Source organism: Cibotium barometz, chromosome 33, assembly GCF_041138505.1.
Source record: "Cibotium barometz isolate CiBa-2024 chromosome 33, ASM4113850v1, whole genome shotgun sequence".
Lineage (NCBI taxonomy): Eukaryota > Viridiplantae > Streptophyta > Polypodiopsida > Cyatheales > Cibotiaceae > Cibotium > Cibotium barometz.
In genome coordinates, this window is record NC_141078.1 from 9,304,234 (window position 1) to 9,316,828 (window position 12,595).

Genomic DNA, 12,595 nt, shown 5'->3' on the forward strand with positions numbered 1-12,595 from the left:
ATCGAAACCGTCCCAGTTCTCTGATTTCGTCTTGTAATTAGGGTTTTGGGATCCTTCTCTTGAGCTTCTTGTTAACGTTTTCCAAGCTGTGCCTTGTTTGTGGTGTCCTCCAAAACTCTGCTGAAGTGAGATGATCTTCTTGCAGGCCTCTCACAATAGTAATCCTCAAAAAACTTCATGATGAAAGAACAGCATCTACTCTGGGGGACCCAGTGCCGGCTGGAAGCCTCATGTTTACTTGTTAGAAGGTTGATCAAAAGCAGGCTACTGAATTATTGACATTAACCTCAGTAGTCATTTATTACCATTTTTATAGGGCTTTATCTTTTGTTGGTATGTAATCTTGAGGATCAATGTAGGTGAAACTAGTTTGGTATGTTCAATTTTGTACATGTTTTATCTATATTCCTTCTATAATCCATATCATGTCTTTCATAATCTCTTTCCTTTATACTTCCTCTATTGAATTGGCCCCTATAAGTTCATGTGTAAGGGTGAAATCCTTATGCCTTTTTAAAAAAATGACCTTCAAGTCTTGTCAAAATCGTCTATTGTAAATATTTTGCATACTCTCTTTTTGAAGGCCCATGAATAAAATATGCTATGAACTAGATACACATGTGCACAAATAAGTTTTAGCTTCGTCTTCTTCCTCCTCTTCTTTTTAGGTTGGCAAGGGGGAGAGGGCGGTTCCATGGAAAGAGGGCATGTTTACACAACTTGTTTCCCTTTGGATTGAAAACAAAATACAACAGAATCTTGTTCTTCTTTCCATCAAGGAGTAATATTGAATGAATAGGTTGAAGAAAATAGAGAGGTTCACTTTTTTTTGCATTTCAACTTTCAAGGATGTTTTTTCTTCAACTTAAGGTTCGTTATTGATTGAATTTACATAGAAAATACCTTTTCAATATAATATTTTAAAGGGAGAAAATTGTTTCTTTTTTTTTTTTGCTTCGCACATGGAAAGGCTTTCGATAATTTTAATTAAATTTTCCCAAGAAAAAAAAGAATTAGAGATTGGTATTGATCTCATGACCACTTTAATAAAACTAAAGTATTTTTTACCATTTGTTAATATAGACTATGAAATAAGGGTGGGTGTTGTTGTATTGGCTACATGTGAAGCTGAATTTATGTAAAACATAGGCTTGTCAATAGTCATGTTTTATATAGTTGGTTTATTTTTCCCATCATGATCACCTCCTAGCAAAGGTCATTTCCTCAAACATGCATTGGTATTCTACAGTGGCCAACAAGCTCCAACCAGAGGTCCCAATTTAGCTCATTGCCCCATTTGCTTGACTGATTTTGTAGATGGGAACTTGATCCAAGTCTTGCCCAATTGCAAGCATGGTTTCCACGTCTAATGCGTAGATACTTGGCTTGCAAAATATTCTTCTTGCCCTACCTTCGTAGATTCTAGCAACTCAAGATGTAGTAAGCAAGGCTCAAACCGAGGTTTTCGTGTGGAATTTGACCACCCTAACCACTCCACTACAACCCCCATGGTTAACTTCATTACTACACTTCAAGTGTGGATCCACCATATCCACTTCTTTACTACACTTTAAAATATAGATCCTCCTTGTATACTTCATTTCTAGCTCCTACCTCCTTGTTATAACCTCCATCCATCACTCCTCCCACCTTCAAACACCATCCTAATACTCCTCTTAGCTCTTAGCTCCATCAAGAAGCCACATCCTCAACCTTCATCATCCTTTGACCTCCGTAATGCTCAAACCACCCTCCTCCTACACTTCCTTCTCTAACCTCCCATCCATCACTCCTCCCACCTTTCTTTCTACCCTCCCTCTTCCAACCCTTCATGTACCTTTCATCCATCCACCTTTCCTTCCACAACATCCATTATACACCACTTCTTTGTCCCACCCATGTTACTGCTCGGCCATTGTTTCTCCTATATCCTCCTCACATCTCCTCCCCCTTGTTCTTAGATTACTCATCCCACTTCACTCTTACTCCTCTTTCATGCAGCTAATCTTCCCCACATATACCTCCTTGTATAAATCCAAATACTATCCCCATTAAATCTTATTGCTCATCCCCCTCCCTTATATTACATAAAAATCCCAATCTTAATTTTCACCCTGAGCCCTATGTTAGATAAAAAATCCAATCTTATGTTCCACCTTCTACAAAGTTGTTAGTTAGGTACCAACCGTAAACTTCAATCCATGGTTAGCTAGGAGGATTAGGAAGACTTCCTAGAGGTAATGTGTGATGTGAAGGGGGCAAGAAAACATTCGTTACCATGTAATCAACATTCTTATTAATAAAAGTGACAAGGTAAAAAAACCATTAAATTTTAGCTCAACCTAATAGGTTATGTGTGGAAAGAAAGACGATAATACAAAGATAGTTGAAATATTGGGAATGCAAAGTAATGCCAAGGATTCAATGCATGCCACAAAATGTAAGAATGGAAAATATACATTCAAGTAAAATGAGTAAAATAATTTATTTGTAAACCTATGATATTTACAAGCAATAATGGAGTTTTATAGCATGACACCTTAAAGTGGTATTTTTGTGTTTTTTATTACCTTTTTATTTCTTTACTTGGTTATAAAATCTTTAGGGGAGAAGGGAAAAGACAAATCCGATAAGCCAAAACACGGGGAGGGGGAAGAGGGATATATATAGTGTATTGGTTTCATTTGCATGTATCCAAAAGAGGTGAAAGAGAGAAGAGAGAGCTTGTGGGCTTTACTCACTTGCTCCTACTAATGACCTTGATCCTCTATAGGGCCTTGGGCCTTTGTGGCCTTGTGCTAGGATGTACCTGCACGTATTCAGGTGTGCCCAATTCTAGTGCTAGCGCCCACTGCATTCGCGCAATGTGTCTCTGGGATGCTTCTTTGTGCAACAATTGGCACGTGTCCCAAGTAATTTTTTTCTTGGCAAGTTGCACGTTCCCCGAGGAATGTTCGTGCAGCACTCCTGGATCTAGCTCTGTCTCTGATACCACTGTTGTAGGATGGTTGTGGTCCTTATGCACAAATTCAATAAAATAATGGACAAAGCTCACTCTACCTCTCTCAAAACACCATAGCTTATTGAAAAATAAACTTGTATGAACATGAACATAGAGAAGATGCACGACACACACATTGGGTACAATCTCCCCCCACTTGCTTGATAGCTCACACTTTCAAGCAAGTGTATTTAGATATATATATTTTTTATTACTTTGTGAGCCAAAAATGACTTTTACACTCCACTTTGGGCCTTGCTCCTAAACTTTAGGAAAGTATTATGCATGAAGTAATGTGAATCATCCTTGGGTCTTGACTTTAGCAAAGTGTCATGCGTAAATTAATAGAGGCCATCTTCTAAGAGTAAATAAACCATTTGAATAGATATGTTCCTATAACAAATGTGCATAATAAATATGTGTGCCATCATTTTATGTACAAGATAATGATGACCACCAAGCCACTACATAAAATGTAACATAAATATAATGTCGCCAAAAATATAATATCTCCATGAACCTATATAGTGATGCCAAAATGTGTATCCAATATGCATGCCACAAATGTGTAGCCATCATCATGCCACCCGCATTAGCCCTGCCAATAATCTGTTATCAAAAACACATGCACAAGATTATATCTAGTGACTATCTACCTAGCATGGTGCAACCAATACCTCTGGTAAGTCACTGACCATGTGGTAAATAATAAAAAAAAGTCATAAAAATATACTAAAAAAATATTTCAATAATTTTCATAATCCATAACATTGATCTTCCAAAATTTTTTAGTTTGAGCCTCTCTTAAATAGAAAAAAAATCTTCTTCTATTGTTAATCCATTCTAAGCATAATTTGAAGCACCTTCCTTAAATAAGACACCAAGGGCCTTAGATATACCAACATAATTTTCTATATCTATGTCCAAATAAGAGAAGTTGGCCTTAAAGTATACCTAATCCTCCTCATCTTCATCAGTTGTTTATGTAAAAGTAGAAAAACAATAATCTTTCTTTAAGGAGAATGTCATTTGTATATATGATAGCAAGAGAAAAAGAGAAAGTCTTCATTGTTGATTTTGAATGAAGATCACTAATATGCACACAATCTTAGACTCAATAAACGACGAATGACCATCTATAATCCTTTGGAATTTTGAAAAGAGGTCCTTTTAGTAACCAAAAGTTCTTGTTATTAGGTTTTCATAGTAACCCGAAGTTCTTATTATTAGGTTGGCCATATTAATCTTGGGATTGAATATTTCTGTGATAGTTGTAACTTTTTGCTATGTACCAACTTTGTAAAGGAAACCAAATTTCTTCTTCCTAGGGATCTTTTTTTTAATTAACTCTTTAACATCCCCTCTGATTGTATCGTGGGTGAAGTACCACTATAAACCTATGTTTAAACAAATGGTATGTATTTTTAATATCTCTATGTTGAAGGACATGTCTTATCCTTCAACAAGAAGACTTTCAAGGAACCCATGGGCCTTCTCTTCACATGGTAGATTACCCATAATATCTTTAGGACTAGATGACCTCCCCACGGTGCAAACCTCCTGTAAATAGTGTGTATCTTCGTAGTTTGAGATTTTGTGAAGCAAAATTCAGTTAAATTAGACTAAGACACATAAAACCTTAGAGCATATATTGAAATAAAATCAATATTCTCATGATAAAGTTATATATATTTACATTGGTGTTATTTTTAGGTCTTTTTAATCATTCCTAATGTATGTGTCTGTAGACTTGGACATGGAGCTATATTTACATTACATATGTATAATGTGGGCTACTTTGTGGGATCATTGAGTGAAGGCAAAGGAATACTTTCTCATCTATTATGAAATCTTGGAGGCCACTTCCACCACTCACTTCGTTGCACTTATCTGAACTTTGAACTTCTATCTGGTGAGTTGGTGTTTACAGTGTGGCACATGGGGGTACTATTATGGGATCGGTGTTATGGGACAGTGGTGATCCCTTTGTGCGAGGGGTGGTTCCAAGGGAGTGTGTGTGCATAGCTCTCTTAGGGGCTTGGCACCAAGGATGGCTCTTTTGTGATTTGAATTCATGGGGGTGTGACAACTACACATGGACTTGACTTTTTTCCTTTGTATAAGCCTTGAGCTCCTAGCAACTACTACTCCCAATCATGCTACTACTATAAGCCTTGGGGATAGCTACTACTCCCAATCATGCTTTTAACTTTGGGGGTAGCATTAGAGGCATGTATTTGGGTCTTCACACTTGGATTTAACTTTTTTCCTTTGTATAAGCCTTGATTTCTTAACATCTTTTCTAGGATCCATTAAAGTGTTACGTGTACTGAGGTGGCATTGGGTACTAAGGTCATTCGCTTAACCTTTTTTGGTTAGGGAGTTATGATGCAGACACTAAGGTTTTAGGGTCCAAAATTAAGGGGTTTCGCTTGTAGAAGGATTGAGCTTCTAACACCTTGACTATTTGATAGGATCCAACAATGCTCATGATAAGGGTAAAACATACTTGCTTAAGGGTCTAGCTTATATGTATTTTGGATAAATATTGTGACTTGGCTAGAATACCTGTGCATGGATTAAATCTCATTCTCCTCCTTGAATGAATGATTTTCAGCAAATTCCACCATTAAAACCACCACACCGGTGACAAACCTTATAATGCACCCTTTAAATTGTTTAGCCTATAGGCTACCATTGTTTTACAAAAGAAAAATATTTTTTGATTATTCCCATCATATTTTATCGAAAAGAATCTCATGTGCATATAGTTAGTTTGGACTTCTTCTACAGATTTTTAGAACTTACCCCAATAGAAATTTTGAGACTTTAGTCAAATTCTTTTGAATAATGTTGTTTTCTAAATTCTTATGAAGTACGAATAATATAAACAGCTTGTTAGTGAAGATATCATTAAAATGTTGCTTTAACCTATGGCTAGTTTTCTAATTTTAAAGAGTATATGGATTATTTCTTGAAAAATTTAAAACAAGAGAAAAGATAGAGTTTCTCATCTCACCACACTCCATGACTCAATCCACCATCCGTGCGACACCTAAATCGGTACCCTCGCACTGTGCAACACCTAAATCGGTACCCTTGCACACCTCATCACCTAAACTCATAAACATAAACCACGTCAGTAGTAACAATCAATTGACATCACATCAATCAATCCTAATGTGTTCATGATGAGAAATAGGCATCATAAAAAATATATATACAAATTTAAATGACCATGATTATTATTCAAATAACATGGGTCATAACAACCATCTATAGACAAAGTTATGCATAATGAATTTGTTCACTCACTTTCAGAATTTCAGAGTTTTGGTTGAAAAGCAAACAGGGAAATATGTAAAGTGCCTAAGGTCAGATGGAGGGGGAGAGTACTTCTCCAATGAGTTCTCTGAATTTTTGAAGAAGAATGGTATTCGGAGACAATTTACATGCAGATATACTCCGCAGCAAAATGGAGTTGCTGAGCGGAAAAACAGGCACATTGTTGAGATTGCGCGAGCATTGATGGAAGAGAAAAATATGCCGCATAGCTATTGGACTGAGGCTATTTCTATAGCAGTATACATCATGAACAGGACTCCAACTGCAGCCATACATGATGTAACTCCAGAGGAGAGGTTTACTGGCAGAAAACCAGATTTGTCTCATCTGAAAGTCTTTGGATGCATTGCATATGTGCATGTGCCAGATGAGCTGAGAACTAAGCTAGATCCGAAAGCTGAAAAATGTGTGTTTATTGGATATTCCCTTGAGCAAAAGGGATACAGGTGTTATAACCTTGCTACAAGTGAGTTGAGGATAAGCAGGGATGTTGTTTTTGATGAGATGAGCAGTTGGTATATTACTGAAAAAGAAGCTGTTGGGGGCTGATGTGAGTGGAAGTGTGGTTGCACAGAATGCAGGTCAGCAATCACAGTCTTTGAGTGGACCAGGAGAGTCCTCATCTAGTGGGTCTGTTGATAGACCATGGAGTGGCAGGCTGCGTCATAATACCAGCCCTGCAAATGTGATTACTACATCACAGAAAGGAAAAGAGAAAGTGGTTGAGCCCCTTGGTATGCCTGACATTTCTGCAGGGCATTCTCATGTTGATGGAGAGTCTAGTGGCTCAGATATGAGCCTTGATGAGGAGCTTGGGATCCCAGCTATGAGAACACCTGGTGTAAAGAAGGCTATGGAAGCCATGAATGAAAAGCTGTGAAGATCAGGGAGAGTGAAGAACCCTGTGCAGAGATTTACATATGATGGTTATGTGGCACATCACTATGCATATATGGCAAAGGTTGTGCAGGTTGTAGAGCCCACATGCATTGATGAGGATGTTGGAAATGTGTGTTGGGAGAGAGCTATGGATGAGGAGATGGATGCACTATATGGAAATGAAACTTGGGATTTAGTGCAATTACTTGAAGGCAAGAAAGTCATTGTATGCAAGTGGGTGTACAAAGTTAAACATAACAGTGATGGGAGCATAAACAGGTACAAGGCTAGATTGGTAGCCAAAGGATATGCGCAGACATATGGGATTGATTATGAAGAAACTTTCAGCCCAGTTGCCAAGATGGCAACGGTGAGAGTTGTGATAGCAGTGGCTGCGTCAAAGCAATGGTCTTTACATCAGGATGTAAAGAATGCATTCTTGCATGGGGATTTGCAAGAAGAGGTGTATATGTTGCAGCCACTGGATATGAGGATGTGGGTCATCCCGAGCATGTTTACAGGTTGAAGAAAGCCTTGTATGGCTTAAAACAAGCACCAAGAGCATGGTCTGACAAGATTTCTGAATATCTTGTCACTATTGGCTTTCATGTAGCCAATGCAGATTTCTCGCTGTATGTGAGACATGGTGATAGAGGGGTTGTGCTTGTTGTCATCTATGTAGATGACTTGATCATTACGGGGGACCATGATGCAGAGATCTTTGATGTAAAGATCTTGCTTAGACAGAAGTTCGAGATGAAGGATCTGGGGGAGCTCAGATATTTCTTGGGCATTGAGGTGATTAGGTCACCACATGGTATTGGATTACTGCAGAGACAGTATAGCTTGGACATGTTGTCCAAGTATGGTATGACAGGCTGTAAGCCTATTTCTGTGCCATTGGATCAGAATGGCAAGTTGAGTGTAGATTCAGGAGAGATCTTGGAGGATCCTACTATGTACAGGCGCATAGTAGGAAGTTTGATCTACATGATGATCACCAGGCCAGATTTGAGCTATGCTTTTGGGTTGGTGAGTTAGTTTATGTAGGTTCCACGAAAACCGCATTTGGATGCAGTGAGACGCATACTGAGGTATGTGAAGACTACTTTGCATTGTGGATTATTCTATGAGACTGGGACAGAGATATGTGTACATGGGTACACGGATGCTGATTGGGCTGGTAGTATCTCAGACAGAAGATCTACCAGTGGCTTCATGTTTTCTTTGGGGAGTGCTGCTGTGACTTGGAGCAGCAAGAAGCAGCCTACGGTTGCTCTATCGAGTACAGAGGCCGAGTATAGAGGAGCTGCTATGGCAGCATGTGAGGTAGCTTGGTTGAGAAAGCTACTTGCAGATTTGGGTCTATCAGTGGATAGACAAGTTGTCATTTTCTGTGACAACATTAGTAGTATACAGTTGGCCAGGAACCCAGTCTTTCATGCACGTACGAAGCACATAGAGGTCCACTACCACTTCGTCAGAGAGAAGGTCTTGGCAGGAGAACTTGACCTTGTTTATGTCAACACAGAGGATCAGGTAGCTGACATTTTCACCAAAGCATTGGGTACAGAGAAGCTCCGCAGATTCAGGGCTTCGCTTGGTGTACATGAGATGGAGTTGAGCTCGAGGGGGAGTGTTGAGATATCGAGCTCATCTAGTGAGGCGGTGGACACTGATGACCCGGCTGGGGGATAGGCCCCACACTTACACCACTGGCATGGTTGGTGAGATCTTGGGTGATATGCGGCCAGTGGGATGACAGCAGCCATTCTAGAGACTGGCATAGTTATAGCGCCAACGCATTTTAGTCGGGTTCACACTATAGAGAACCCGTGTATGTATTTGTTTGAGTGCCTTTCATATTGTGTGTACTCTTATCTTGTATATGGTGTGTTGAGTGTTGAGTAGAAAAGAAGAAGATTTTCAGCCTCTCACCTTGTGTGTTCTCTATTAGGGTTTTGTGAGTGTGTGTGTGTGCTTGCAAGAGCTCAAGCTCTCTTCCCCCCTGCATCTTTTCAGTTAAGCTCTATGTTATTTGTATTTGTGATATGCAAAGTGGGAACATCATATGAGTAATAATGTAAAAGTTATAGGCAATTTACTCACATTCACTGTACATGGTCTACTTGGCCTATTGTATTGGTGAATTACAATGTCCCTCCATGGATGGCAATCAAGAAAGGTTATCTCATGCTTGCTCTCCTTGTACCAGGCAAGTATAAGGTGGAAAACATGGATGTGTACCTCGAGCCTTTAATTGAGGAGCTTGAGACACTATGGCGAGGTATCAAAGTACATGACGTTTTAAGGCCAATAAATAGACGTGAGGTGGAGGTGAAAGGAATTTTTCTTTGGACGATGCATGACTATCCTAGGTTCTCCGAGTGTTTAGGTACCTACTTGAACCTTATATGCATAAGGCTTTAACCTTTAAACTTTAAGTTTATATCTCTATCTCAATCATCTCAATCATCTCAATTTAAAATATGTTTGGCAACCTCCGGACATCATGCATGTCTGATTTGTAGAAAATTGCTTGTTTCGAAAAGACCCTCTACACTTAAGAAGGTGGTGTATGACAAACATCATCTATTTTTCTCTCCTTCACATCCCAAGTATGTGCCACATGATTCCTCATCACTTGTGATAAGAGGTAGAGATTGGTTTAAGGCATGGAGAAGCCCTCCCAATCCACCACCAAATGGGATGTCTAGACACTCAATCTTCTTTCGACTTCCATATTGGTGTGACATGAAGATCAATCATCTCTTAGATCCCATGCATATCTTCAAGAATGTGGCAACAAATATTTGGGACCATTTAATTGGTAAAAGAGATGGGTGATCAGAGGAACTCATACTCAAAGTAGTTTCTAATTTCTTGAAAACTTCTTGCCAAAAATGAGCCGTGAACTTAGAGTCCTGATCACTCACAATATCAGAAGGTAGACCATATAGTCTAAACAGTTTCTCGACAAATTGGTAAGCCAATTCCGAAGCTTTAACTATTGTCTTTGTGGGTAAAAATCTAACCATCTTTATCAATCTATCCAGGAGTACCCAAATGTCATCGTGGTGACCCTTGTTCGTATGTGGAAGTCCCGTAATGAAATCCATGGAAATACGTTCCCACTTTTGAGACGGAATATCCAAAGGATATAATAGCCTAGTAGATTTAAGGCACTCTATCTTATCAATCTGACACTGATGACATTTGACCACATAACTCTAAACAAAATCCTTCATTTTTGGCCAAACATCCATAGAAACATTGTTTACATCAAAATGAACACATGAAGACATTGGATCCATAACCAATTGAAAAGTTCATAGTTAAAAAGATTTTCCATTGACTCAATGTTGCATGACAAATCAATGCAAGGATGCAACAAAAAAGACACTTAGGGCTCTTGTAAAGAGTTCCAAGTTGTAGATGAATGTGGGAGTGGGCTTGACAATAGTCCCACATGGGAACTTTTGGGAGTTCTAGAGGAGCTACAAACATTTGCCAAAACAAGCCAAGGATATAAAGTAAGATTGAGCTTCGAATACCTTACTCAATTAGGCCACGCTAAGATTGTTAGACTTACCCATGCTTGCTTATGCCGTCTTACAGTATGCTGGCAATGAGATACCTCACAAATGCCATCACATAAAAGCCGCAATCAATGGAGTTTGGGCTGCCTTGGTACCTGTCCTCCCAATATTACACATAAAGATTGTATAGCATGTAAACACTAATACAATTAGCCCCGTCACAATTAGCATGTATGGACACACATATTTAAGCATTGTTGCACCAAAAAACAAGTAAGAAAACTAGGCTTCACCTTTTCAATCTTTAGGTCTAGCTCTTGTGCAGGATCATAAAGAGCAGCTTGGATAGTTGACTCAGCCACATGCGGCGCCAAGCACTTAAGAGCACTGCATAAAATACCAAGTTTAGATTGTGTTATCCTCTGTGCACACCGGTTTTGTGGCATGCATATTCGCAAAGACACTAGTTTTACATGTGCAAGCTTTCCAAACACTCCTTTGGGTTCGTAAGCCCCAATGAGTCCAAGAACAGTAGATAATGTTTCTTCCCTCGTAAGCAAGGAACCCTTTTGTCCTTATTGACATACAAAACAAAGAGAGACCAATGGTTCCTATTACACACAAACATAAATGAAATTCACCTAAGAAATTCAGCTATGTGCATCAAATAAATGAAATTCAGCCAAGAAGTATTCCATTGCCATAAACACACCTGCAAATGATAGGAAAGAAACATAACTCAATCTTGGACACATCAATGCCGACAAAGAAGTCCGAGAGGTGTGAGAAACGGTGCTCCGATGTCATGGAATACCACATGGAGTCAACGAACAATACCTTCTCCAAAATGGTGCATGGCAACATATTTTCCATCCATCTAGATGCATGAAAGGTTGAAAATCAAAGCTCATCCATATAACGTGAATTAGAACACATGGCAAGTCTATCAAACTTACATTCCAAATAGATTAAGTGTTCTAGTCAAGGCCTCATCAACAAAGATTGACAGCCTGTAATGCAAATCCAAATATGAAGAAAAATTTGTTGAACTTATAATACAAGAAGGGTACACAAAATTATCAATGCATTCTGACCCACTAACCTAGATCTTGCAACATTACGTTTTGCTATTCGCAGCTGCCCTTCCCCTTTCTTTACCATTGTAACATGCGAATTAGAGATCTCAAAGATTAGTTGTACACTATTCCTCTTCTCGGACAATGTGGGTGAAGATATATCAATTGGCATTGCTTTGCTGTTGCGAGTTTGCATAGTACGAGAAGATATGATAGGCAACTTCTTCCTTGTAGCTCCACACACCTATAAATTAACAAAGAAAGAGATCTTAGCATTGCACCCTTTCAGCCCCAGGAAAGCTTGAAACACACTTCAACACCTCGCATGCAACACTCTCATTGCAGTGTATGCGTACATGGGATTTTTGTGCACGCGTACGAAGCTATTTGTGAGCAGATTGCATTCATGTGTCAAGGTGTGTTTGCGAACCTCTACAAGCGGCGGCTATTTGGGAGCATGAAGAGCATGCAAATAATTGTGTTTGCACATGCAATCTATGCACACTTCAAGGATTTTTGTGCATGCATTTGGGGGCTGTTTTTGTGCATGAAGAGAAGGGGATTTTCAGCCATCTTCTTCTTCATCCTCTTGAGTGGTAGTTTGCACATGTCACACTACAATTTGTGCACATTTCAAGGCTTTTTGTGCATGCATTTGGAGGTTATTTGTGTGCACAAAGAGAAGGGAATTTTCAGCCACATTCTTTTTTGTGCTTGGCATGTGTATTATACCGTCACATATGTCCACATATGTC